Consider the following 24,026-nt stretch of genomic DNA (forward strand, 5'->3'; position numbering starts at 1 on the left):
ATGTGTCATATGTTCATATGTGTCATATGTTCATATGTGTCATATGTGTCAAGAGTCTGTGATGTGTCATATGTTCATGGGACCACTTTGGCCAATGGTTCAACAGGATGTAACAAATTCTTGGCACTAGAGATTTTATTTGATGGCTTATCTCACCTATTATTTGGTGACTTCATTTAGATCTTTCCACAGATACATATATTTGAGGAAGCTTCCACCATAGTAGGTTTCCATGTAATTTTTCAAGTGGCCTTAGTATTAGTTGTCTCTCCCCCTATTCCCTCCTTTATCTTTCTTACTCACCCCTTTACTATTTAATATTCCTGCTGTGGTCTCCCCTTTATCCTCCATAACATTGTGTTCTATTATTAATTCCTTGTGAGGTCCTCTCAGCCTTCCTCTTTCCTAACCGTTGTAGTCATCGGATTAAGTAGCATTTGTAATGCTACAATATCTTGTGTCTGGATTTGCTTAACAAGTTTTTGTAACATTACTCAGGGTAAATAGCTAATTAAGATAAATGAAGTAAATTAAGAAGAAAAATAAGTTAACATCAAAGTTTCTGGTTATCTTCAGACTTGATAAACATGCTTTATCTGTGGTATTTTTAATGAAAAAGCACATACTTCTAATTATGATTAATTTCATTAAAATCAAATGAAATGAGTAAGTGTCTATACCTATTTCTCTTATGTAAAGTGTTTTTAAATCTAACAGAGAATGACAATGGTATTTATAAGTAATTCAAGCATGCCTCCAACAAGATAATTACAACTTGAAAATCTATTACACAAAATCCTGGCGACTATCCCACCTAAATTATTAGATAACAGGAAGCAACAGTATTCATGTTGCATGTTCCAATTCTCTACTCTGCTGACAGCCATGGTACTGTGCTCTGTAACTGATATTCTTTACTTATTCTGACATATGCCTATTTCCCACACATATATCCTACATTTTCTTATCCCTGGTAGTATAAATTTTCAGTTACTTTAAGAAAAATAAAATATTTGCCTTCCTTTCATTTATTTTCAATTTTATTTTAAACGTTTATAAAATACTTAGCTCTGAGAAACTATCCGTGTGCAGCTAGATTTGACTCATACTAGACAAGCTAGAACTCTTCACTAACTGATATTTATTTACACCCCTAGATATGCTACATTGAGGATGGGCTCTATGCTTGTATTAGTAAGTGAACCTCATTTATACAGGGGCTCAATCAAAAGTTAAACACACAGATCCAATTGTTCAAAGGGTACACACATAAGAGAAAGCATGTGGCATCTGTCGCCTAGGGGCCATGCAGAGGGTGTCCTGACAATACCTCATAGATCACAGGTGACAGGAAAGGAGAAATGCAGAGGGTGGAAAGGTTTAAGCAAGTATGGAAAATGGGGGATGAGAGAAATTAAAAAGAGAGAACAAAGGGTTAACCAAAGTGAAGAAAGTATGAAAAAGCCATATACAAACTTATATGCCTTTTATTATGCCAATTAAAAAACATAAATTTTAAAACTAAGAGTTAAAAGTGAGGAAGGCGGTCAATTTTGTGTCTTGTTCAAAGATGGAAGCAGAAACTGAATGATCCTAATTTTGCCATGTGGTCATTACTGGGTTTATCATTTAGGTTTTGTGAAGGACATAATCTGGTTTCATTGTGACTTTTGTTTTTAGGGAAGTAAAGTAGACTCCCCATATTCTAATAACCTCAGTTCTTCCCTAACTTAAAGCCATGTTGAGGGGCTCCACTCCCAGTTCCTGGGTCAAAGTGAATTCACCCCTAAGTTGGAGCACTTGAATCTGTTATTTGAAAACAATGTTATCATTTAGAAAGATGTGCACTACCTACGTTCTGTCTGTTAAAAAAAAAAAAAAACTATCCACCATAGAAAGTCGCCTTGACAAAGCAGTTCTGGTTTGATCAGTCATTCTTTAATATATATGCAAGGTGGATCCTGGCTGAGCCAACATTGCACTGTGGATATGTATCTGTGTTTACGTGCTATTAGACAGAAGGCCCTGTACATATGAGTGTTGCTCTCAAGCAATATTTACAAAACATGCAAACTTCTGTATCTGGAAAAATAAAAGCAGGTTCTTGTTGCAAAAAAAAAAAAGAGAGAAGAGTTAAAAGTGAGATATCTTGCATGACTCAGTAATATTTTTCCAAGATACCATTGTATATTAGATAAAATTCCACTGTCACATGAGGGATAGCACCTTATGAGTTGTTGGTCAGGGAGAACACAGTCTCCTACATGATACAGGGTCCTCCTGTCCTCTTAATTGCCCACCAGAACTAAATCACAAAGACCCTGTTGCTTAACATATAATATGCCTTGGTTGCAAACCATAATGAAATCTAACTCAAACTGAGTTGGAATCTTCCTTCTGGCTAGCTTGATGTCACAGTGCTGGAAAATGCTATGAAGGCACCCAGGGCACAAGTCCTACCCAGCTATGACCTCTACAAACTACATTGCCATCCTGTCGATCAAGATGTGCCCACTGGTGTGACAATGACATGACTAGTATAAGAGTTTAGGAAGGCTTTTTATTGCTGTGATAAAACTATAATCAAAAGCAATTTGGGGAGAAAAGGCTTTCTTTGAATTACACTTTCATACTTCATCATTGAAGAATGTTAGAGCAGGAATTCCAGGCTAGACCATGGAGGCTAAGGAAGAAGTAAGGCCTCCTTACTGCTTACATCTCAGGACTTGCTCAGCTCACTTTCTTATACCTTATACTAATACCACCTTCCCAGGGGTGGCATTGCCCCCAGTTGGTTGGACCCTCCACTATCAGCTAGCAATTTTAAAAATGCCACCTAAGACTTTCCTAAAGGCAAATTGATAGAGGTATTTTCTCAACTGGGCTTCATCTTCTCAGATAATTCAAAAATGTATAAAGTCGACAAAAAAAAATTCAAAGGTAACCAGCTGCCCTCAGGCTAGTCTGAGACCCATTCTACACGACATATGATTGGTGCTATAATACATGGCTATGAAGTCACCACCCCTATGGGTAATTCACTATTTTTAGACAAATTGACATGGCTCTGAACTGCACTCCATATATTAATGTTTATACCCATAGGCAAATACACTCTTACCCTTCAGAGAAGTTTCTCTTTGCAATGAGAAGCAGCTGTGGCTTGTGGCCGCTCAAGGTGCAGAGAAAAGGTGATAAGAGAGCATTCGGCACTGAACAGGGCATTTATCCCACCCCATGTAAAGCCTGGAGAGCAGAAAGAATACAATAGCCAGGAGGGAGCAGAAAAGACGTGACCTGCTCTCTTTGCGACACAGTATAACCATTGAGAACACGTTCTAACTCACAGCAGCTGCGGCTGTCTGAAAAAGAACATCCAAAGACTAGGCTTAAGAGCCTGTCATGGATCCAAGAGGGATTTATGGGAACCTACTCCTCCTTGATGAATGACTGACTACTGACGGACTCTGGGGTAAGAACAGTAATTGCTTTCCATTGTCAACCCAGTGATAAGCCTTGCAGACTCCTTGTTAAAAATCCATGTGTTACAAACAAAAAGCTATGACCATGGGAAGAAAGTGAGGGGAGGAGGCATAGAGCTTGTGTGCAAAGATGGCAGGACAGGTTAAGTTGAATTTTTTAAAGATCGTCTTCTGAAGACATACTAATTTAATTGTATTTTAAGAATTCATATCTTCGTTCAGTGTTTCATTTTGAATTTTTAATAAACATGATCAAAAGTTTGACACCTAGCTAGGATTCATGTGATGGAAAGTACCACTAAGTGTTGAACTAGCCCTTCAAAGTCTGGAATTTCTCCTGGGTTTCCATGTGGCTGTTTCTATTCTGGATATATTTTCTCATTGACATTCTCTCCCCATCCTGCCTCTTTTTTAAAATTTCCATTTGTTTAGTGTTAAATACTCTTTATTTGATATCATACATAATCCACGGTAAATGCCTTTCAGTGGCAAAAGACAGCATCCTTGATATAGAGAATTCTAATGAAAACAGCATCGCCAAGAATAGACAGCTGCTTCCCGGTGTTTATCCATTGCCTGTAAGAGGCCAAGGAACACAAACTGAAACACAGGTGAGTCCTGTTTCTGTGACAGTGACAGAATTTCCCCAATGTTTAAACATATTCATATGCCCAGTTATATAAATCTAAGTATGAAACCATGTGACAGGTTTCAGGTAACACCCCCATTTTTATGGAAAGTAAAACATTACTAATTAAGTCCAATCTTATCTTGGGAAAAGGAGAGCAGTGATAGCATGTATACAACCGGAATTGCTGCTTTAAGAAAGAACATATCCACTTTACCACAAGTCAGTTTTACATAAATCAGGACTGTCAAAAAAAACATTGCTAGCCATTCATGATCAGAATTTTGTGTATGAATTAAACTATGATATACATTAAAAGCCATGGAATATCTGTTTTGTAATATATAAGGCAGTGGAATCACTCATTAGTAGCTTTTGTAAGATAAGCTTTTGTAAGATTAGGTCTGCCCTTCATCCCTTCTTAATTCCAGCAACGAGCATTTTTGTTCCAGGAACATAATTTTGGGATTCTCCTAACTCTTCATCAGGGTATGCTCTCCCCAGGCGATGCCTTTGTCTTGCTGGCATCCGTGTAAGAGAAACCAGCATCCTGACCATGGAGAACTGGCCCAGTCTTAGGCTTGCCTCTCTTTTCCACAGTGTGGCACTGGGCACATTTCTGAACAAAAATCTTCTTGCCTTTTTCAATATTTTTAATTCACTCCTGGCTGGTCAACACCACAAATGTTCCGACAGGAAGATGGACATCCCACTTTCTAAATTTTTACTTTTTATACCTGCACTTCTTGGTAAAAAGTACTTCAAAGCCTTCTACTAATTAAGGGACATAAATGAATCAATTCCAGGATATAGTCCACCAGGTCCTATTGTAATGTTTTACTGACAAATCATTAAAAAATGAAAAGTACAAAAGAAGTTTGACTTGAAATACAGATTGTGATATTTCTCTATACATAAATAATACATAAATAATTTTTCTTGAATTCTTTATATATTTTGGATATTACTCCTCTATTGGATAAGGAATCAGTTAAAATAATAATAATAATAAGAAGAAGAAGAAGAAGAAGAAGAAGAAGAAGAAGAAGAAGAAGAAGAAGAAGAAGAAGAAGCTTTCCCCATTCTATAGGCTGCTGTTTTGTCCAGTTGACCATGTTCCTTGCTTTACAGAAGATTTTCAGTTTCATGAAGATCCATTTACTAATTGTTGATCTTAGTGCCTGATGTATCTGTAGGAGAAACTTAGCCAAGTAGGCCCGGCTCAATAAAAAAGATAAACAGGCTGAGAAAGAAATTAGGGAAACAACCTCCTTCACAATAGTCACAAATAATATAAAATATCTTGGTGTAACTCTAACCAAGCAAGTAAGAGATCTCTATGACAAAAACTTCAAATTCCTGAAAAAAACATATCAAAGACCTCAGAAGATGGGAAGAACTCTGCAATTGTTTTACTGTCAGCACTTGGTGCTAGAAACTGTCCTTGTATGCCACTGTGCTTTCATTGTGTATCATAAATTTGGGGATGCTGTGTATTCACTCCTTTAAATTATAGAAAGTCTTTTTCCTCTCTCTTAATATCTGTCTTGAACCATTTTTCATCAACAGAGAGCTGTTAAGTTTCTGTGAGTTTGTAACCTTTCTGTTGTTTGCTTTGTCTTTGGTGTGGTTAAATTCTTCAGGTTGGAAATTTTTTTTTATAGACATCTATTTTTAGATAAATATCGCTTAAATTTGGTTTCATCATGAAACACCTCTCTCTCTCTCTCTCTCTCTCTCTCTCTCTCTCTCTCTCTCTCTCTCTCTCTCCCTCCCTCCCTCCCTCCCTCCCTCCTCCCCTAAGTTTCTTTCTAGGAATAGCAGTCTAGGCTGCCATCTGTGATCTCCTAGAGTCTGTATCATCATTGTCCTGGCCCTTCTGACTAAATTTTAGAGTCTCCACTGAGAAGTAAGCAGTAATTCTAATAGGTTACCTTTATGTTACTTGGTTTTTCCCCTTTGTAGTGTTTAATATTCTTTCTTTTTTTCTGTATGTTTAGTGTTTTGATTATAATGTGGCTAGTGGAAATTCTTTTCTGGTCCAATATAGTGGGTGTTCTGTATGTTTCTTATATTTTTAGAGGTATATCCCTCTTTAGGTTAGGAAATTTCTTTTTATGGTTTTGTTGAAAATATTTTCTAGGCCTCCTCTATTCTTATAATTCTTATGTTTGGTATTTCATAGTGTCCCAGGTTTCCTGAATATTTTGTGTCAGTAATATTGTACATTTAACCTAACATTTTCTTTGCCTGGGATATCTATTTCTTCTATTGTATTTTCAATGCCTGAGAGTTTTCCATCTCTTCTATTCTCTTGGGCAAGGTTGACTTTGGAGTTCCTGATTGAAGTCCTAAAGTTTTGATTTCCAGAATTCCCTCAAGTTGTGTTTCTTTTATTTCCATTTTTGGGTCTTGACAGTTTCATTTGTTTCTTTCAACTGTTTATTTCTAATTTCATAGATTTCTTTATGAGATTTATTTATTTCCTCTTTAAGGAACTCTACCATCTTTATATAGTTCGGTTTAAGGTCTTTTTCTTAACCTATTACTACATTGGAATATTCATAGCCTGCCATGGTAAAATAGCTGAACTCTAGTAGAGACACATTGCCCTGGACATTATTAATTTCATTCTTATACTGGCCACTAGGCATCTGGATTGATTTTAAGTCTAGGTGCTGATTTCTGGGTCTGTTTTTTGGGGGGGTGAATATTTTGTTCCTTGGTTACTGTTTCCTCTCTGGATTTTCAGAGACTGTGATAGCTGTGTGTTGCCTGTTTTACTGGCCTGTGTTGTAGCCTGTGATTCAGAGATGAGCTGAAGTGTAGGAGAGAATAGGCTGTAGCATCCACAGGAGATGTGGGCATGGGGTAGTGGATGCTTTGGCTTGTGATCTGTTGCAGTGCTAGGGATCGGGTCTGGAGGAACAAAGACACAGGAAGTCTGTGGGCAGCCTACCTGGTTTTCTGGAAGTTGTAACTTAGTTAAATTTCCATTTCAGTTAAAATATATTCTTTTTGTATCAGCAAGTGGCAGAGAATGATGAAGTCAGCAAACTACTACAGTAGATTTTACCTGATCAATACTTTCATATGAGTCACTACCAGTACATTTTATGTCCCTGGACTTTTCTCCAAGCAGTAAAACCTTCAAGCGAAGTACATTAGAAAATATGAATAAATGTGCATGCTACTTATGCCTGTGGCCTGTCACATGCAGTGTGTACATCCCCCCACTTACAATTCAATTCTTCCTCTCACCGTCTCACTCTGTCATCTTTCACTCATAAGCAGCTCCTCCCCACAAATGAAGTTAATTAGATCACAAGCAGCTTGTCTACAAACCGAGCTTACTTACACCACAAACACGTAGCCCCACTTTATTAGGATGACGTGCTCTGGTTGGCAATCAGGGAAGGGCTCTGCTCTATTAGATAGACTCTCAGAAGCGAGAACTAAAGGGGGAAAGATCACCCTTATAGAGCAGAGTGAGGTGACTTCTGATGTCTCCACTGGGGACTTCTTCACTACAGAAGTGAGTGACAAGTTTCTATCGAATTAGGTACCAAGTTTACAACACTTTGTCGCTGCGGTGCTAGCAGATTAACACACGAGAACCACGGTGGCTGCCCAGGTTCTGAAATTAAGGACACTGGCATCTTGAAGGGGACATTATTCTGCTAACCATTCAGTAGGAAAATGGGGGGGGGACCAGAATATATCTGTCCTGTAATTTAATAAGAACAAGATGAATCTTGTCTAGAAGAAAAGGGAAGATTTTCTTCTACCATGGAGTATCTTGAGGCTTTTATCTTCCAGGAAGTCTTCTGGGTCACTGAAATGCTGTTCACCAGTGGGGTTTGGTTTGGTTTTACTTTGGGGTAGGGCATTGTTTGGTGGTGGTTGGTTGGTTGGTTTGTTCCTACATCTAACTCCTACATCTACCTATGGTTTAGGTGTGAATAATTCAAACAGCATAGGTGACATGGGCTCCTCAGGAAGGCAGAGGGAGAAGAAGAGGAGAGCAAAGCTGAGTCAGCCCAACCTACGTGTGTTGGAAAAGCAAAGACAATAGTTTCTAGCTTCAATTTTTGGAGGGTTAAAGGATGTACTTAAATCCAAATTTACCAGTAGCAGAATTTATTCATTTTGAAAAAAAATATATAATTTCAAAGTTGTTTTAACCCCACAGGAGCAAAATTGCCTACTTTCCATGTTTCTGTCCAATTTATCATTCTCCTTACTAATAGGGAGACAGGACACATTTATCTTTTGAGATGAGGCATGCTCCCTGCCATCCAGTGAGCAGCCTTTACAGAACATTCTGTTCAGCCCTGAGCTGACTGTCTGTGGCTGATAAGGGCAAAGGCAGGAGAATATGTATGGTGAGGGATCAAGAAAAAGCACTTTTGGGCAAGCATGGGGTTTTTCCTTCTGTCAGGAGTCTGCTACTGTATATATGTGTACACTGTATATATGTGTATACTGTATATATGTGTATACTGTATATATATGTACATCTTTTGCAAATATGCACACTGATTTATACATACAGCTGAAAGGCATGGGGGAAAATATATGAAGAAAAACATGATTTGAGAATAGCAATGAGAAAGAAATCAAAGCTACTGACTCCATTTTATTTTAAAAGTATTTTATATTAAAGAAATATTTTGATTTCCTTAGCCATTATCATCAAATTATGAAAAGATATTACTCTTAATATCCTATAACTAAAAAGTACTAATGTATTCTATTTTACATAAATGTTGGTCTACCTCTTTTCTCTGATATGCAACACTTACATATTAAATCTTCATAATGTGCTTTCAATCAACAATAGAATGTTATATCTTGCACAAATGCTGACACAAGAAGATAAGAGCCTCCATCTACCCTAGGTATTAATAAAATCTAGCATATGGCTTCCTATATGGTGCACTTGTTTACTATATAGGTAAAAGTAGTGAATATTTTACCTTAACCTTAGATTCTATAAAGCAGGAAAACAATCATTCACTATAGAAAGACAAAAGATTTATGAGATGATTCAGACCCTATTGAACGAATGTCAACTCAAAGTTTGCAAGTGTGTTTAAGTGCCAATTCTGTAACAAGTTCCTGTTGTTTGACTTGCTGGATTCCTTCTATATAAGTGTTAGCTCATAACTAGTGATAAATATAAAACACAGAAGTAGTGTAATTACATGTTCCAATTATTCCTGGACAGTCTTGTTTAATGCTAGCATCAACATGAGCTGCTCTCAACTCAAAGCTTTTCAAAAGGGTAATAGTACCTTGTCATTCAATTAACAATACCACAGGGAGTGGGGAGGGCTGGTGGGGTGGGGGATGGGGGGACATCCTCCTGGAGAAGGAGGGAGGAGGTATGGGATGTGGAATAGTAAGAGGATGGACTAGGGATGGGGATAAAATCTAGACTGTAAAAAAAGTAAAATAAAGTAAAAAAAAGTAAATATTTTTTTAAAAAATAGAAAAAGTGTATATTCCATAAACAACTTTAAAATTGCATTAATAGTTGCAAAAAAAAACACTCATAACCAGGCTCTAGTAGTGTTGTGGCAGGAAAATACACTAGCACACTCTGAGGTCACAATTCTGTGTTCCCTGTGATAGGCGTCCAACAGCTGAGGTACGAAGCCTTTTCATTACAAAAATAATAAAAAGAGAAACAAAAACAAAAAAAGGAGAAATGTTGTATTGATTCTATATCACCACCTATTAAGTAGCAAATCCCTTCACTCCAAATTGGCTTCAAGGCTAAGCTAAATTTCTATTGTTAGCTTAATGTATTTTAGATTCTATAAAGAGGTAGAAAAACTTGGACATTGGGGTGCATACTTGTACCCTATCACTTGGGAGGATGAGGCAGGAGGATTTGGTCTTCCATTTGAAGTCATCCCATATTAAATGTTGAGGCTCTGTCTCAAAAGAAAATTGGGGTAGGCAGGAAAGACTAGTCTCCCAGTAAAAGAAACAGAAAAACAAATGTTCTGAAAACAGAAAACTTATGTTCTCAAAATCATAGAGATAAGAAATTAAAGTCTACTATTGATGTATATCCCCTAAAAGAGAATAAACTTGAAATTTAGCTTATAGAAGAATTAGCATAATCTATGACAAGCAATAAAGCACATGAGAGGCCTGATCTTTGTGTCTCAGTTTCCTTCCCTCTCTGTATTCTCTCTCAACTGTTATCAACAGTAAACATCAAAGAGAGGAAAAGATATCTTTTGAAAAGGTTGCATGTGCCTTATCATCTTTGTTTGTAGGTAGAGTTGCTTTTGCAGGGGCTATTGCACACTCAATAAGAGTTAGCAGATACACCAATTCAGAAGTCTAGGGGTCAGGAGAGAAACATGGGCTTGAACACAGAAATTCAGGAATGGTGCATGGATGGCAGGACTCTACCCTAAAGCCCAGCGTCAGCTTTGGTTTTGAGGTCATTGCAGTACCAGCAGTGTCTGTGGTCCTGAGAATGGTGGATACTGCCATCAGATCTTATCAACTATGATGAAGCATGATGATGGAAACAAACCATGCTGTTGGTGTTGCTAGTGTACAGCAGTCAGATGTAAGTAACTTACTCACAAATACTCCAATTAACTTATTTAAAAGTAATAAAATCTATGTGATTTTCTTGTTCTGAATTCAAGCAGTATTATTGCACCCACATGGCAGATAGTAAACTGTTCTGCGCTGTGCACATGGAGAGCAACATTTCAGCTTCACAGGTGAAACCATACAAATCTGAAGGACTTAGCATACACCCTATCAGCCTTCTTAGTGATAACTCTTCCTTACAATAAAGTAATTATAAAGTTAGAGAATTTTGATTCCAAAATAAAACAACTTTTTAAATCAAAGGTAAATCAAATAGAACAATTTTTACATAAAATTTAGCAGAAAAATAAGAACAACTTAGGTTTTGGTTTTGGGTGGTTTTTTGGTACTTTCTTTAATCAAACAAACTTAGTAACATCTCATTTTTAATTAACATAAGACATTATAAAATCAGTTTCTATATTTTCTATTTTTATATTCAATTTTAATTAATTGTGCATTATAATTTCTTACATATTTAGTAAATTGCAATGATAAATTTAATATAATTAAAACAATGGATGGAAAACTGAATATGATCATCTAAAATTTCAGAAAAAAAGTATGGGTAACTAAAATGCATTTCTGAAATTCATGAAAAAAAATGGTCTCAAATTTATTTGTTTGGTGATCTTATGCTGGAAAAGGCAATTAAAGTCAGTTGTTGATGACATGAGATACACTTTATGGTGTTTATTCCACTTGCTCTTATGTTTGCTATTTCTTCTCCTAAACTGATGCACAGAGTGCTCACCTGTCACCAGAGTTTACTTCTGTGCCTACAGCAATGGCACAGAAGAGTACAGTGACTAAACCTGGGAATATTTGAGCCAATGCTTCTTCTTCCTAATTGATATTTTAAGGTTTTGCCATTTGTTGTAATAAAGACATCTCACTGGGTAGGAAAAATTGCTTTAATATGGTAAAATGGATCTCTCTAACAATTAAATGTGACAGCATTTTTAACAATAAAAAACTAGCTTCTTTTAGAGTTTCAATTTTACAATATTTAATTAGAAATTAAAGGGAATAAATATGTGACTTATATTTCTGTGTAGTTACCATAGCATGTATAACATGAAATTTTAAAGTATTTCTCCATAAAAGTTATATTTTGTCTAAAGCAATAACTATATAATAAACCTAAAAGTGAACTCTATCACCTAAATTTGGGGTTCAGAATTGGATTGTTGGTTCACAATTGTAAATTCCTCACTGAAGAGGCTCAGGAAAAGAAATACTGAGTTCAAAATCAGTCTGGACAAAATAGAAATCTTGTCAGATCAGTAATGATAATAACATTGAGGAATTGGAATTTAGACTATTTCGTATTCAGTTTAGTGGATACCAAACATTCTTGCTGGTTTTTCTATCTAGAGTTGACCAGCACTTGGCTGTGAAGTGAAGAGGAAACTTCTAGAATGAAAGAATGAAAATATACTTAAGTGGACCGAAGACCAATTCAGGCAGGCACTGGAGAAGACCCGGATGAGAGAGTGCACAGGCCATGAGGATACAGTAGAGGGCACAGAGAACCCAATGACCCCAGTAATCACTGTGAGTCATTGAGAATGCGGGCATACCAAAAGAATGGAAGCTCTGAGTGCTGGGTCTCACACTTGTAGAGGAAGCAGGAGTCAGGAAAATGCAAAAAGCTTGAAGCACAAAGTGTCCATCCTGGAAAACAATGAGAAATAACCAGAGCAAAGACAAGAAAATGGAGGATGTTTCCAATGTGAGAGTAGGGTTTAACTCTTGTTGAAAAAGCCACAGATGGACAGATGTCTCTCCCTTCCACAACTGACAGGCCTTAATCAACTGGAACGCTACTCAGTGTCCTCACAGTGCTGTCTACTGAGAAGGCTAAGGATAACGCTCAGTACTGCAAGTAAGGCTAAAAGGAATTGGTCCATTTCAAAGTCATGTATTGAGAGATGAATTTGGAGCTGAGAGACAATGAATTGATAACAACCATACATGTGTTGAGATTCATTATTGATATCTGAATAGAAAGTCATGATAATAGGCAAGTGCACATGCATGCACACACACACGCACACACACACATACACACACAACACACACACACTGTTGATTTCTATCCTTCAACCAAAATGTCATTATGTAATTTGTATTTGTTGTTACAAGGCTAAAGGCTGATATTTATACAGTTTGTCACATTGTAAAAAACAACTATTAGAAACTGTCAAATATTTAAACAGTGAACATTCTGACAGTCCAAAGTACGCTTACCAAAAATATTTTTGGATACATAAGATTAAAAATGTTTTTAACAATAGATGTATATTAGTATTAACTAATTTTAAAAGTACTTGGATATAGCTTATATAATACGTAAAATTTCGAAAAAAATGTTTGGCACAATAGCCTTATAAATTAAGTCTAAATAACACAGATATACTTTATATTCATTTAATTATATTGAGGTTATAGATCATTTTTTTGGGTAAGGGAGTAGTAAAACAGGGTCTCACACTGTAGCTAAGGCTGGTCAGGAACTCCCTATTTAAGTAAGGCTGGCATCAAACTTTCAGTTCTCCTGCCTCAGCCCCGAGGGCTGGGATCACAGGCATGAGTGATGACAAGTAATTGCTAGGTCATGAATCTTGAAGTGCTGCTATTTGGGAATTTATCTCAAAAGTGTGTGAGAATGATCCCACGCCTAGCAGAAGAGCTGTGTGTAATTGGCAGATGCTGGTAGAGGAAGAGTTAGTTGTTTTGAGTGTGTGGCATCTGGTGGACTGACTGTGCTTCCAGGGATGGCCACATTAACTAACAAGGGTATATAAGCCACAGGGGAAAAAATTCCCAATTGCCTTTTAAAAAAAAAAAGATTAAAAACTGGAGAGAATATGGAATTGGGTGTGGATATTGGAAGATTTGAAAGAGGAGGAGTATAATCAAATTACAGTGTATAAATTAATAAAAATATTTTTAAATTAAAAAGTATATATTAAGGAAAGGTAGAAGACTAACTTTGCTACCCTGATAGCAAAGGCCTGTCAATTACCTGTGATCATGCATGCCTATCCTTCATTCAAGAAAAGAAAACTGCCAAAAATAAATGTGTTTCCAATTATCTTCAAAAGATGACCAAGGCCATAAACATAAAGAAGACAAGCCATTAGAGATACAAGTGAGACTTTGCAGACTAGTTGTTATTTGAGAAGCCTGCCCCAATGCTATGATTTTCAATTACTACTGGAGAAGTGACTACAGTTTGTTCCCAAGAGGTCACGCAGTGCAGCAGGTGTGCTCAGACGGGGCTATACTATGCCATCCTTCGAAACACCATGAAAGAGCTCCATATAATGTATAGGGAAGCTGTATTGTCATTAAAATGTACACATAAGGTCAACAAATATTTATATGCCCTCTCTGTGCTGTATCTTTATCTCAAACTCACTTTTAATTTCCTCTCCGAAACTTTCCTACATTCTGTTTTGGAAAGCACAATACTGATTTCCATGATTGAAAGGAGGGTGTTTTCAATCGCGTACTTATTTGATTTGACAAGAAAATTGCAGCTGATGCTATTTCTAACAATGACATTGAAATAGCTGTATTGTCATTGTACGAGGCAGTGCAGTATTTAAAAGCCATCTTTATAAATAAAAATGCTCACATATGACAGGAGCTTAGGACTTGAGAGATAAAAGCACTCTGTGGTAAAGGCAACCTTTAATGCAAATGCCCTCCCAATCACGCAGATCCAAAAGCAACAGAGTAAAATGAAATTACTTATACCATTACTCTATCACTGAACACATTATAAAAGCAAATCAAGCTGTAACTGCCATTCATATGCCACAATATGCAAAACTAATTAAACCATAAGTTTTATACCAGGACTGGGACACTGCAACATTAATATGACAAGTCCACATTCTGTTGGATAATTATTTAGATTTTCTGCATTTCCAAAAAGAATTAAAATAACATGTTTGTCTTGAAGGAGGAGGATTTCGAATCAGTTATAGGTCAGGAGTCTCTAGGGCTGTGTCTGAAATGTTTGGGGTCAGAATAGGAACTTACCTTCGTTTCTTGGGAAGACCAATCCCAAAAGATACATCTACAATAAAATTCCTGCACATAACCTCAGGGATCATTGTAGAATATGTAAGGGAGGGCAGAGAGTCTAAGAACCAGAGAGGGGATCGGCAAATTTTCTGTGACACGTTGTCAGAAGCTGCACCCAAAAGAGTCTCAACAACATGCCACATAAACACGAGACAACGACAAACGGACCAATAGGCCAGCTACCACAGATGAGACGAAACCTTGAGATCTCGACCCTACACCAGTAAGACCTCCCAGCATGGCTGCTCAAACGTGAGCCAAACAAGGACAGACAAAGTACAAACTGGCTGGGAAAAAGCCCACGAGGAGCGGGCCATACACAAGGAAGTACAGGCGACAGAGCAACGCTGGGAGTGCGAGAGGTGGAGAGGCAGCCTTCCCCAACCACAGTAAAAAATAAGGATACATAAACACTTCTCTGAATAAATGTCTAACCTCACTTAGGAAAACTAAAGTACAATCAGTCTGTTCTCTCTGCCATATTACAATAGATCACCTCAAACAAATAAAAAGTGTAAAGTTTTGATAGAGAATATATAAGGCTATTGAGAATGATTTTTAAAAAGCATAAAGATAAATACGTAGCATCTTTGGGGAATGGCACGCCAACAAACAAAGTGACTGAGAAATAAAGCAGCGAGTAGGAGACTTTTAAAAACAAAGGCATTTATTTAGCTAGTATTTACAATCACAAACTAGAGACATGTATCTGCCTCCACGGAACCCACCCCAAGCACGCTGAAGGTGATAACAGTCAGTATCTCTACAGAGACACCTAGAAAACTAGCCAAAGGGCAAAATGGCTCGCAATATTTTTATTACCTATAATTAAGCAAAATCAATCTTCAAAATATTGCCACAGCTTTAATAAAGGAAGGGCTATTTAAATTTTTTTATATTTTATTGGTTATTTTATTTATTTTCATTTCAAATGTTATCCCCTTCCCAGTTATCCTTCTGCAAACCCCCTATCCCATCCTCCCTCCCCCTGCTTCGATAAGGGTGCTCCCCAACCCACGCACCAACTCCTGCCTCCCCTCTCTAGCTTTCCCCTACACTGGGGCATTGAGCCGTCACAGGACCAAGGACCTCTCCTTCCACTGATGCCAGATAAGGCCATCCTCTGTTACATATTGCTAATGAGTGTAAATACATATAATAAAGAAATAAGTATTGTCATTTTAAATGATACAAAATATCACTGATAAATTTTGATGTTTGGAATGTTGTTTTCATTACTTATTTCAATAAAAAGATAAAGATTTATTTTACAAATGTGTATGCATGTAGATTAATAAATATATAAGCACACTTGTATGTAAAATTTAAGATGAATCTTAATTTCATCTAAACCTATAACATTGGTCATAATATTAGGATTATCCCATTTTACAAGTGAGAAAACTGAGTTACACGGTATTGTGCAATAACCTGATAATGGTCACATGACCAATCAGTGGCAAAGTGACCCAGCTCTGGGAGACAGTTCCAAAGTCTATGCTCTTGGCCAGTTCACTGGGCTTTCTCTGTAGCAGTTGTTGCATCACCTAAACTGTGCTTTCCACTCTCACTACCCGAAGTTTGGTACCATTAAATCTTCTTTAACATCAGCAATGGTAAAGAGGCTATTCTCCAGAGAAAATACTAAAGAGACATCAATGGATTAGGGAAGTGAGGAAAATAAAGTTCTATTTGCCAAGATCTGTCAAATGTTTGCAAGAGGCGGTATATGATAATTCTGGACTGATGCATGGCGTTCCCATAGGAAGCTGAGCCTATAGAGGAAATGAATAATTTTGAAAGTATTAAGGTCATTAATATCCACCACATTAATATAATTAAATAGATCAATCAAGCACATGAAATCCCTGGAAAACCTCCAAGAGATAAATCCTCTTTATTATCACTGCTGACAGTTCTTTCAGTGTAATAGGATCTACAGAAGTCACACTGAAGCAGAACTGCACCGCACTGGGAGCCACAGGCCCTACAGCAGAACTGCACTGCACTGAGAGCCAGGGGCCCTCCTGGTGTCCTGCTCCTTGTAATGTCAGGAATGGTGAGAAAATGACTCTCTGCCTATGCCACCTTCCTCATGATCCTTTTTTAAACATTGAAACAAAATCAACTGCTAACTAACTACATTTACAATTGGACTACCATGGTGCATCACTGCCATTTTACTGGTGCTTGGTAAATAAAGGTAAGAATCCATCAGAGGCAATTCACCCTGTTAATCCAAGAATAACTCTCCAAAAATGTGATAATAGCTGTTCTTATTTAAAGAAAATTGATAAACCCTCAGCTTCTAGTTAAACTACACTAACAACAGCCACTATAGGATTGCAGGCTTTTTCTCACTGTCAACCCCTATCCAGAAAGTCGAAGTAATAATCCACTGTATTAGCTGTAACTTAAAGACCTCATTAAGAGCCCACTGTAAAGAAAGTTTACACAAAGGGTAATTTAATTATGCTCCCAAACAGACAAAATTGAGGGAAAATTATAAATCCTATCACAGGCCCCTTATACAGATTCCATTCTGTAAGAAAACAGTGTGCTTTCATGGAACAGCCCATGTTGCCTGACCAGATGTGGTTAGCCCCAGGGATGAGAGAAAGAATTCCAGAGTCAAAGAAAAAAAACTTATTCCCTTCTTCTGCAAATGCTTCTGCTAGTGCTTTGGAGTCAAATGTACAGGATATATAACCATATTTTTTGTTAGACAATGAGATGTGCCTTTGATCAACTACCTTTCATTATTTTAGAATAAATGCTTTAGTCCAGAAAACTTGGTTTAAGAAAAGTAGAAATGATCTGGACACTCACTCCTCACTATACACATCCATCCCCACTACCAAAGAACCTAAACCAGAACCACACTGTTATCTCCACCCACCCGCAACCTCCCTAAAGAACACGTGACCTACCTGTCTACCTGTACCCATTCCTGTATACCTTCTTCAGGTAGGTAGCCCCAACTCAGGCCTCTAACCCTATTCACCACTGCCGAAGTTCCTCACATCCTTATGAGGATGCCCTCATCCCTATGCAGAAAACTTAAAACCACCAAAAATCTGTTCCACCCTTTCCTGCTACATGAACCTTGTCCTTTCTCTAGGAAGAAATCAGACTCAACCTAAGAATACTCATCCCCCACAACCTGAGGACAATCCCTCTCCAGAGAGGGGTATTATACTTATATCAACAACGCCAACCACCCCACAAATATGTGTCCTACACCTGCCAGCTTATTGAAGATGCTGTATTTTCTGTCAGCTGCTAGGTGAAGCCTCTCAGGGGACAACATGCTCTAAGACCAGTGATCTTTATGATGGTGTGCCTTGATTGAATAAATGTCAGCATTGTGTATACGATAGTATATTATAATTTTGTAAGATGTTTTGTTAGGGTAAGTTGGGTGAAGGTAGATGGGTCTTCTTTGCATTATTTATTAAAATTCATGTGATTTTACAGAATAAAAAGTGAAGTACAAAATTTGTGGTTATTGAACCATTAAGGAAGAATAAAAGAGAACAAATTTGAGTTTGAGTCATACTACTGTTAAAAGTTTGTTATTTGAAACCATATCAATGACTTACTTCATGCATCATCACATGAAAATCTATTGATTTATCCTCAAAAAAAAAAGTTCAACATCCTTAGACCTCAAAGAAATAAAGATTGAAATTTCTTTGAGATTTTCTCTTACCCAGTTAGAGTGGCTAAGGTAAAAAAAAAGTAAATGACAACAAATATTGACATGAATGTAAGAAAGAAGAACACTTCTTCAGTGCTGGTTGGAATGCAAACCAGTGTAGACACTACGAAAGTCAGTGTGAAGGCTCCTGAAAAGACCAAAAATGAATAACCCTCTCCATCCAGCTGTATTCCTCCTGGATATACATGAAAGGACTCTGTATCTTACTCTAGAACTGCCTACTTATCCATGCTTATTGCTATTCTGTTCACTGTGGTCAAGAAATAGAAACAGACTGGATATCTACTAACTTATTAATGAATAGTCATATATTTACACAATGGAATATTACTCAGCTATAAATAAAAATGGAGGAAAATGGATGGAGCTGTAAACAACCATTCTGAGAAAGAAAACCTCAACCCAGATAGATAAGTCATGCATGTATTTTCTCATTTATGGATGTCAACTTTGAATCTTCAGATATGTTTCTTTAATTTGAAGTATCTAGGAGGAGCATGAAGAGCATCTTTCAGGGAAGGAGCAATTGGATGCACTGGTAGAGTGTTAAACGTGAGTCATGGGTAGGCAGGGTTACAGTAAGGTGGGGAGTGGAAGAGCCAAGGAGGGAGCATAGAGCAGGAACACTAGAGACCTTTCAAAAACATCAAGAAACCTACTAATGTAGAAACTTCCATGGTGTATGTGTGTGTGTGTATATGTGTATATGTTTGTGTGTGTGTGTGTGTGTGTGTGTGAGAGAGAGAGAGAGAGAGAGAGAGAGAGAGAGAGAAAGACAGATACAGAGACAGAGACTGTGTGTGCATGAGTGAGTGTGTGTGAATGTTTATATATGTGTTTGAGTATGTATGTATGTATGTATGTATGTATGAGAGTGTGTATGTGTGTGAATGTCTGTATGAGTGTATGAGTGTGTGTGAGAGTGTCTGTGTGTGTGTGTGTGTGTGAGAGAGAGAGAGAGTGCATGAGTGAGTGTGTGAGTGTATGTGAGTGTGTGTTTATGAGTGAGTATGTGTATATGTATGAGAGTGTGTATGTGTGTGAGTGTCTGTGTATGGGTGTATAAGTGTGTGAGTGTGTGTGTGTGTGTGTGTGTGTGTGTGTGTGTGCACGCATGCTAAAATGAAGTTTCCCAGTAAAGGGGGAGCAATGCCCCTACTAACAACTAAGTCTAACATAAAGCACAGTGCAAAAGATAGGTCACTCCTTTTGGAAATGCTGACCAGTGAGTTCCCATAGACCCACAAACGTATCAGGATACTGTAATTGCTCTTGGTTGCCTTCCAGAATGTGACCATAAGCCTCTGGAAGACACCACATACTCACATCTTAGGACATGGGAGAAATCATGGTGATATGGACCTGAAAGCTTCATCCCCAACCACACAAGGTAAACCCTGTATATGACACCATCATCTGACTCAGAACAGGTGAGGACAGCCATTACTCTGATTCTACTAAAGGAACATAGTATCAAACTGAATCTTAATGACTTGACGAATCTCTCAACCCCCATCAGGCAAGTTTCTATTTGCAGTGGATGGTTATTAACATGGTGACTCACACCTGGCCAAGGTGGAAAGAACAAGAGACCGCGGGATTTTCAATCCTTAAAGGAACATACATAACGTGCACCCCCTCCCAAGGCTCAGGGATCATTGTGGATGAGGGGATAGAAATGAGTGTGGAGCCTGAGCTCGTGGCTGTCTACAAGGAAACATTACCTTCTGCAAATGGCAGGGGAGCTGCACGTAATAATTTTAAATATACAGCGTGTACAAAGCTGCGCAATCCCAATCTATGCCAAATCATAGCATGGGCAGTGCTGTTGGGCACACACTGCCCAACACAACATGCCTAGGCAAGGAGTTATTGTCAATAGTTAGAGTCTGGGAAGAGAGACAAGATGTTTTCTGTAAGAGTGTAGCCTCTGGTAAGGTGACTGCTCCCTGTTCTGTGTAGGATCACAAATCCAAGAATACTTTGGCAGAAAAAGCTGAGTTTAAAGGATTTAACAAAAAGGCCACAAAGCTGTATGGGTAGTAAAGGTAGAGCCCAATCAGGTATGAGTGGGTGTGGGAGATAAATATGATCAAAGCACATGAATAAAACTCTCAATATATCTAATTTATAATGCCTATTCAGAAATAAACAAATAAATACTCAATTTTTTAAAAGCTGCCTATTTAGTTATTTTATCTCATAGTGAATTAAACTGTTCTCAATTATTTCCCCTGTAATGTCCCTGATAGTTACCCTAAGATATTAAATTATTACCTATTAAATTACTGCTTTTAGAAGCTATCAGCAAAATACGAGGCATATATGTTCTCTCTGTGGCTTACTTTTTTGTTTGTGAAATTAAATTCTAATTGCTTAAAATTAAATCAAACAGTAAAATAGGTCTATAATTTGGATAACTTTCTATGCATGAGGAATTCCATTTTTACTAATGGACTATTTACTTCTTTTCCTCATCTAAATTTTCTCAATTTGCTGTTAAATTGCCTCTTCCATATATGAACAATAATAAATTTCACTATTAAAGATTTAAATAATGATTTTTCTTGTTTCTGTTCTAATGTTTCTAGAGTGAACATTTTTTTAAAAAAATTTAAATCATTAGAACCAGAACCAAAAGGCATTGGTAATAAAGTTTGCATCTGAATATATTTACCCAGTTTTAAACAAGTATATAGTGTGTAAGGAACAGAATAAGGAAAGGAGAAAGAGGGGAAGGAAAGAAAGAAGGAAGGAGGAAGGAAGAGAGGCAAAGAAAATTGTACACATTGAAACTGAAAGACTCTGACAGACCTTGACTTTTGAATTTCTTTCCCTGTAATTCAATGATTCATGCTGTGAATCTTATAACATTACTACATGTAGACTACATTTTACTTCTAAACTTTTCTAGTTCAAATAATTGTGGACCTTTCTAACTGGGATTGATTAGAAAAAATATAGAATGAGCTAATGGATGATCTTTTAATGAGGTCTTGCTGATTGTTCTGTGGACATACTTATTAAACAATACTTCCTTAGTATATAAAATATGAATGGTTATATATTCTTATATAGTATATATCTAATATACCTGTTTAAAATGAAAGCAAAAATATTTAGCATTTATACATGTAAATATAATTACATATAAAATGAGTTATGCATTATATGAAGATATATATGTGTATAAAATTTCCCTTAGAAAGGCTAAAGGCCATGAGACTAAGCATTATTGGACCCCAATTTCAGTCCTGACTCATTGTCACAATCTGTATGGCAGTTTGTACATTCCTTACCCATATCCTTGTACTCTTACACTTCTGAAAATAAGGGGAGACTGCATCCTGTCTACCTGAAGCTACAGTTCTATGCAATTTAATTTAGAGATGTCAAAAGCTTTTATGTCATTTATATAAAATTCACAAGTTGTCTCTCTTTTTCTTTCTCTTTGATCAAAGATGACTAAAACTGATCAAAACAATTTGTCCAATTTGTCATAGTGACAAGGCTTTCCAACAACTCTGACCCAGATGTGTATCAAATATAACTTCTGATTTAACAGCCCACCAGTTACATATGAACCACTATAAAGTGTTCATGAATGAAATTTTTATTCTAGTTGATTCCACTTCAATCCTGATTACAGTTTTCCTTCCAGCAGTGCATGTATCCATAGCAAAACTGTACTACCATGTGCAAACTATTCTTATAAATACTTACAATGATATAATTAAAGGAATGTATTCCACCAATGTCCTATCCATGTTTACTAAAAGGCTCTTTCCTAAAGATGAATGGTAAATATTTTTCCCTAAACTCTAATAGCTGAGCTCAACTATGAAGCACAGAAAACAGATATCTCACAATGATATTTATAATATTTGTCTTAATAAATAGGCATGGAGAGGTAGGAAGGATAGGAGAAGTAGCATCATATCTTTTAGCACTGACAAGTGTGACTTCCACAGTTTCCTTCTATTACATTGAGAAAGATGATTTCTAATCCTACTTTGCTGAAAACTTTGTTTTCAATTTTTCATTATTCTACATTACTTTAAATTTTTTCACAGATAGACGCAGATAAAAGATAGAGATATAGGTACAGAGATAGATATATAAAATGTCGGATACATTCTCCCATTCCCTACCTCTGCTTTTTCGGTACCATCCTTTATAATATCCATCTTTGCTAAACTAGAAAAATCTCAATTCTCCTTTCACATTGTATGTACAAATATGATTTATGTTTCTAAATCATAGGAACTGATCTCTCATAATGATAAGGAAGTATGCACATATGTCTCTCTGATACTATCTTAATTTTCTTACTGTAATTACTTCAAGCAGTGTTCCAGTTTCCTTCAAACAACGTAACTAGGGTTCATGGTAGAAAAAGATCCATCATATATGTATGGTGCATTTTCCTCAGACATCCATCTGTTGATGGACACCTAGGTTGGCTCCATAACTTAGCACACTGATGTATAACTTTCTCTGTGACTTGCCGACTTGAAGTCCTGAGAATACAAATTGACAGTGACCCCACTGGGTTATAATGTAGATCTGGTTTTGGTTTTTAAGAAATCTCATACTGACTTCCAAACTTCTGAATAATATGCATTCCCAGGAGCAGCAGATAAGGGTTCCCCTTTGTCCAAATACTCAGCAGCATATGTGGTTATTTTCTGGATGGCTGCCATTCTGACTGGCTGAGATTAAATCATTATGTATTTTTAATTGTCGTTTCTCTGATTGCTAGTGAGAGTGAACATTTTCTATGTTTACTTGCAATTAGGTTTCATCTTCTGAAAACTGTGTTCACTCAGGAATTCATGTATTGATTGTGCCCTCTTGTTATTTAGCTTCGAGAGTTCCTTGCATACTCTAAATAGGAATAGATGTCTAGCTAACAAAGGTTTTGCCACTGGCCTATCGGTCATCTATTCAGTAAACTAACTGGTTTCTTTGCTGTGCAGAATTATTTAGAATATTTTTCTATTTTTGAGATTTACTTAAATAGTAGAGCACATGCCCCTGTGGCATGGTGGGGCATCTTTTGGACATATGCCCAGGAGTGATAAAGCTGAATCTTCAGGTAGAACCATTTCCAATTTTCTGAGGAATTGCCAGATTGATTTCCATAGTGATTGCATTGGTTTGCAATCCTATCAGCAATGGAGGTGTGTTCCTCTTTCCCCACATCCTCACCACCATCTACTGTCACCTGACTTTTCATCTTAGCCATACTGACTGGTGTAAGGTAGAAATCTCAGGGTCATTTTGATTTGCATTTCCCTGTCCCTGTCTATAAGAAATGCAGGGACAAAAATGGAGCAGAGAATGAAGGAAAGGCCATCCAGAGACCACCCTACCATGCAATCCATTCCATATGCAGACACCAAACCCGGATACTATTACTAGTGACAAGATATGCTTGCAGACAGGAGCCTGGTATGGTTGTTCTCTG

The 24,026-nt window shown here is 37.1% G+C and overlaps 1 protein-coding gene and 1 pseudogene across 1 annotated transcript in view; both read right to left on the minus strand.

Annotated features, from left to right (window-relative positions):
• Positions 1-24,026, minus strand: part of Stpg2 (sperm tail PG-rich repeat containing 2) — a 403,074-nt gene that overhangs the window by 192,262 nt on the left and 186,786 nt on the right. The window lies entirely within an intron of this gene.
• LOC114614840 lies at positions 4,469-4,762 on the minus strand (annotated as a pseudogene).

This window comes from Grammomys surdaster, unplaced genomic scaffold, assembly GCF_004785775.1.
Source record: "Grammomys surdaster isolate TR1022 unplaced genomic scaffold, NIH_TR_1.0 126531, whole genome shotgun sequence".
In the NCBI taxonomy this organism is placed as follows: domain Eukaryota; kingdom Metazoa; phylum Chordata; class Mammalia; order Rodentia; family Muridae; genus Grammomys; species Grammomys surdaster.